This window comes from Triticum dicoccoides, chromosome 6A (genome assembly GCF_002162155.2).
Source record: "Triticum dicoccoides isolate Atlit2015 ecotype Zavitan chromosome 6A, WEW_v2.0, whole genome shotgun sequence".
NCBI lineage: Eukaryota > Viridiplantae > Streptophyta > Magnoliopsida > Poales > Poaceae > Triticum > Triticum dicoccoides.
Window position 1 is genome coordinate 629108553 of NC_041390.1, and position 5660 is coordinate 629114212.

A 5660-nucleotide genomic window follows, 5' to 3' on the forward strand; every position below is an offset into this window, starting at 1 on the left:
ACTAGGGAAAGGGGGGGAGTAGGACTCCTCCGGCGCGCCTTCTCCTAGGGCCGGCCACACCCCCCTTGCTCCTTTATATACGGGGGCAGGGGGCACCTCTGGACACACAAGTTGATCTTCGTGATCGTTCCTTAGCCGTGTGCGGTGCCCCCCTCCACCATATTCCACCTCGGTCATATCATAGCAGTGCTTAGGCGAAGCCCTGCGACGGTAGAACATCAAGATCGTCACCACGCTGTCGTGCTGGTGGAACTCCTCCCCGACTAAGGGAGTCCTGGATTGGGGGGTGTCCGGATAGCCGGACTATGAACTTTGGCCGGACTCCTGGACTATGAAGATACAAGATTGAAGACTTCGTCCCGTGTCCGGATGGGACTTTCCTTGGCGTGGAAGGCAAGCTTGGCGATGCGGATATTTAGATCTCCTACCATTGTAACCGACTTTGTGTAACCCTAACCCTCTCCGGTGTCTATATAAACCGGAGGGTTTTAGTCCGTAGGACAGCTCCAACATACAACAATCATACCATAGGCTAGCTTCTAGGGTTTAGCCTCCTTGATCTCGTGGTAGATCTACTCTTGTACTACCCATATCATCAATATTAATCAAGCAGGACGTAGGGTTTTACCTCCATCAAGAGGGCCCGAACCTGGGTAAAAACATTGTGTCCCTTGTCCCCTGTTACCATCCGCCTAGACGCACAGTTCGGGACCCCCTACCCGAGATCCGCCGGTTTTGACACCGACATTGGTGCTTTCATTGAGAGTTCCTCTGTGTCGTCGCTTTTAGGCCGGATGGCTCCTTCGATCATCGACAACGATGCAGTCCAGGGTGAGACTTTTCTCCCCGGACAGATCTTCGTCTTCGGCGGCTTCGCACTGCGGGCCAATTCGCTTGGCCACCTTGAGCAGATTGAAAGCTACGCCCCTGGCCATCAGGTCACGTTTGGAATCTTAAACTATACGGCTGACATCCGCGGGGACTTGATCTTCGACGGATTCGAGCCACAACCGAACGCGCCGCACTGTCTCGATGGGCATGATATAGCTCTGCCGCCGAACAGCGCACTGGAGGCCGTACACGCATCGGTCCCGACTCTTAATTCGGGGCCGGTTGCTCCAGTCGAGGACGAGTGGTTGGACGCCGCCTCGGGGGCTGTGATCCCAAAGGCGATCGAGCCGAATACTAGCCTGCACTCTGCAAGACCCGTGACTCCGAGGGGCCGGACTCCTCTCCGGACTCCGAGCCCTCCGCGCCCCTGCCGATTGAATCCGATTGGGCGCTGATCATGGAGTTCACCGCTGAGGACATCTTTCAGCACTCACCCTTTGGCGATATCCTGCAGTCACTAAAGTCTCTCTCTTTGTCAGGAGAGCCCTGGCCGGACTACGGTCAACAAGGATGGGATACGAGCGATGAAATTCAAAGCCCACCCACCACCCACTTCGTAGCCACTGTCGATGATTTAACCGACGTGCTCGATTTCGACTCCGAAGACATCGACGATATGGACACCGACGCAGGAGACGATCAAGAACCAGCACCTATAGGGCACTGGAAAGCCACCTCGTCGTATGACATATACATGATGGATACTCCAAAAGATGGAGATGGCGATGGAATAGCGGGGGATGACACCTCCAAGAAACAGCCCAAGCGCCGGCGTCAGTGGCGCCGCTCTAAATCCCGCCAAAGCAAAAACGGTGATTCCAGCACGGGAGATAATACTACCCCGGATAGCGCCGAAGAACACCCCCTCCAGCAAGATTCGGCATAGGAGGATGGCGAAGCCAGCCCTCACGAGAGAGCGGCAGACAAAGAGGTTGAGGATGATCATTATATGCCTCCCTCCGAAGATGAGGCAAGCCTCGACGACGACGAATTCGTCGTGCCATCTGATCCCGCCGAACAAGAGTGTTTTAAACGTAGGCCTATAGCCAAGGCAAGCAGCCTCAAGAAAAAGCAGCAACAACTTAGAGCTGATCAAGATTTGCTAGCTGACAGATGGACTGAAGTCCTTGCGGCCGAAGAGTATGAACTCGAACGCCCCTCCAAGAGTTACCCAAAGCGCAGGCCGCTACCCCGATCAGAGGAGGAAGCACCTACTGAAGGAAATATGCCCTAGAGGCAATAATAAAGTTATTATTTATTTCCTTATATCATGATAAATGTTTATTATTCATACTAGTTTTAGAAGTATGCAAAAGATGCACGGATGTCGTAATAGTAAAAATCTTACCAGGGTATCTCCATGGTAGTTACCGTAGTTGAACACATTCACTAATGGCACGTATTTACCATAATGTTGAGGAATTTGTTTGTGGATAATGTAATTTTCAATGTCAGTACAAAATCCGACCAGATGATTTTTCTCCTTGTAAGTTGTTAATTCGGAGCCATCGGTGTAGTGGGTTTTGTCTACCATCTCCCGCACATTCTTTGAACAATAAAAATAAGCTGTCAATGGAAATAAGCTGTCAACTATTTTGAAAGAAACAATATAAATTAGCTAATAACTATGTTTGAGAAACTCACATAGCAGTAGAACTGGAGGCGTATCAACAAGGACCCAAATGTCCATATTGTCTTGGTTGATGTCAGGATTACCAAGATCCATGGTGATAGCATACCCTCATCAAAACCATACATCTTGCAAAATGCTTCCCAATTTTTGCAACCAAAATGGGTTACGCTCTCAGAATTATATAGATTTACTTCAAAGTCCACATCGTGATGAGTCCTTAGGTGAATTTTCTTTGTTTCAGAAATTTCATGGTCTTCAAAATCCATCCTCTCCAAGACATAGCGTCTTGCATGGCATGGGATAAGCTATACTCGAATTGTAAAAGATGAAAATTACACGTTGAAATAGTTGAAGTAATGCTTAATTATGAAAATAACACTTGTCGTCGTTGTGTACCGTTTCGACTTCGAAGGTCTCCTCGAGCTTAATGCTGAAGCGCCGATCATCGTCCAGGTGAGGCATGTCGCACAGACCTCGATTGTCGTGGCACCAGTCGCACTCCGCCGGGAGACTTTCGTCGTCCGATGATGATGACGACATATCCTGGGACAGCTCCCAGAATTGCTTGCCGCCCGAACCACCGACCTCATCGTTGTGGGCCATGTTTCGCTCTAAATAGGAAAAAAGTTTGGTCAAAAAGTTGGTTATTGTCAAGGAACAAGATTATGGTCTCATCATTTAGGGTCTGTCGACACCGAGGCACCCTAAAAGCCTAAGCTTTCATCATTTAGGGTTTCGACGCCGAGGCACCCTAAAAGCCTAAGCGTACATCATTTAGGTTCTCATCGACACCGAGGCATCCGGGGCAGCCAAGTTAAGTTTTCATCATTTAGGGTTTATCGATGCCGAGGCACCTTAAATGCTAAGTTAAGTTTTCATCATTTAGGGTTTATCGATGCCGAGGCACCCTAGGTTGGGCCTAATCACTTGGCACTAATCACTTGGCTCTATTGCCACCTATGGTTTAATACAGCAAGAATAAAGGAGCAGTTGATCCTACTTAATTAAGTACTAAGATACACCGGCCCATGCATTAGTAGCAAGTACCTCATATGTCCAATTTTTAGCAAAGTCATGCTAAAATTCACGAAAAATTTCAGCATGACCTTTGCTAAAAATAGGACATATGAAGTACCCGAATTTGCCGGAACGGAAGTTAATCGACATTCCGGCAAACTCAAGGGCCTCTCGGGGTACCTGCAAATTCATCACGACACGATGGTCGGAGACAAAACCCAGCAAACTAACATGTAAAACATGTCCAATGAGAGCATATAATTCAACAACTCCACTGAAAATGAGAGCTGAAAGATGCAGGGAGAGCACAAACAGCTCAGAAAAATCAATCCATCTAGCATTTCAGGTTTTGCTAGAAATACCTTTAACATCAGTATCAATATGATTTATAGAGTCAACATCCAGTAAGTATAATCAAGGTAATCAACCATTCCCATAAAACAAGACAAGTTTGATTCAGTACTGCTAATATGATTGGAGATTACTATGAACATGTGGCAAGACTACTTTGATAACAAGGGCCACTAGTTGGCCAGTAGTTGAACTAGCAGCTTGGCCATATCACTGACACCACGCACTGCTGTGACAACTCTCAACAGCAACCTCCAAGGCTCCGACAACCGACACAGATAACCTGTCTCAAAGATGAGCCTCAAGACAAGCTTCACATTCTTGAGTTTAATTTTTTTCAGAATTTTAGAGGCCCCACAAATTCAGTTCAGGTATTTTATACCATGTTAAAGACAGTAATGTATAGAGGTTTAGCCCTGGTCCTTAGATTCAGTTTCCTAATCTTTTTGTTTTCTACAAAGATATTCCCAACCTTCATGGTGCTGGTAAGAAAAGAGCTACTCTCTGAATCTTTTATCTATTTATACCTGTAAATTAGCACTCTGATGCTGGCCTTGACAAATGATCCCACTATGTTGTTTGCTGGAATCTGCAAAATGATCCCACTATGTTGACAAATGATCCCACTATGTTGTTATACTTGAGAACACTGTAACAAAATCAAAACCACAATAAACAGTGGTCAGATATAACAGGTACAATTACACAAAGCATCTGAATACACACATACTTCATCTATCAAGTATAACTCTGTCAAGCCAAGAAGCATCTGAATGCACTACATCAAGTTTTGGTTGGATGCAGTGAAACATTTTTTTTGCCCCATGTGTTTTCAGTGAAATGATTGGGATTTGTAACTATGGGCCAATTTGCCTGCAGTTGGTGAAGATTATAGAATGGTAAAGCAAAATCAGGCTCTGGTGGAGCCTATGCAAACAATGATGTTTGTTACTCGAGAGAGAATCGTCAACTCTAGATGTTTGGTTACTTAGATATATAAATGGCAGAAACCATAATCATCTATATATATATATATGCACAAGCAAATGCATTTCGCATTTCTTTTACATAATCTTTATGAACACATAGCAAACTCATTAGAAGTCACAGAAAAATGTTTGCTGGTGCGATTCTCACAAATAATAACCACCGGGATGGAGAAGTACACAGAATGGGTGGAAAATAACTCAATCGGTCCACAAATGTGCCACCCAGAGTACAGGTCCAAAATGTAAGCAGTGTGGTATTTGACTAAAAAAGTGTGGCATTAATTCTAGTTATTTCTGTCAATGGAGTTTGAATAGATGGCAACTGCCATGTCTTAGATAATTAGGGGTTTGAATAGATGGAAATTGCTGTGTGTTTGCTCTAATGTAGATTTGTAAAAATGTCATGTGTAGCATATGTTGAACTACTTTGTCCAACAAAATATTTATCTTTCTAACAAATTAAAGTGCACTGGGTCATGGCCAATTTTGGAGGCGACAAGGAGGAGGAAGGGTGGAGAGGGAGGAAGGAGGAAGGAGGAGAGGTACCTGGGCGGGCGCGGCCGGTCGCCGGAGGGGTCGGGGTTGGGGTTGGTGTCGGGGTCGGCGGCGGCGGCGGCGTCGAAGGGATGCCTCGGTTGGTCATGGGGAGGCCGCGGCACGGCGAGGTCGCGGAGGCGTCGGCGATGGAGGAGCTGCGGTGGTGGGGGCCGTGGGGGCGGCGGCGGCGGCTAGGAACCCTAGCTGTCGCGCTCGGGAGGGAGGTTGTCGCAGGCGGGGCC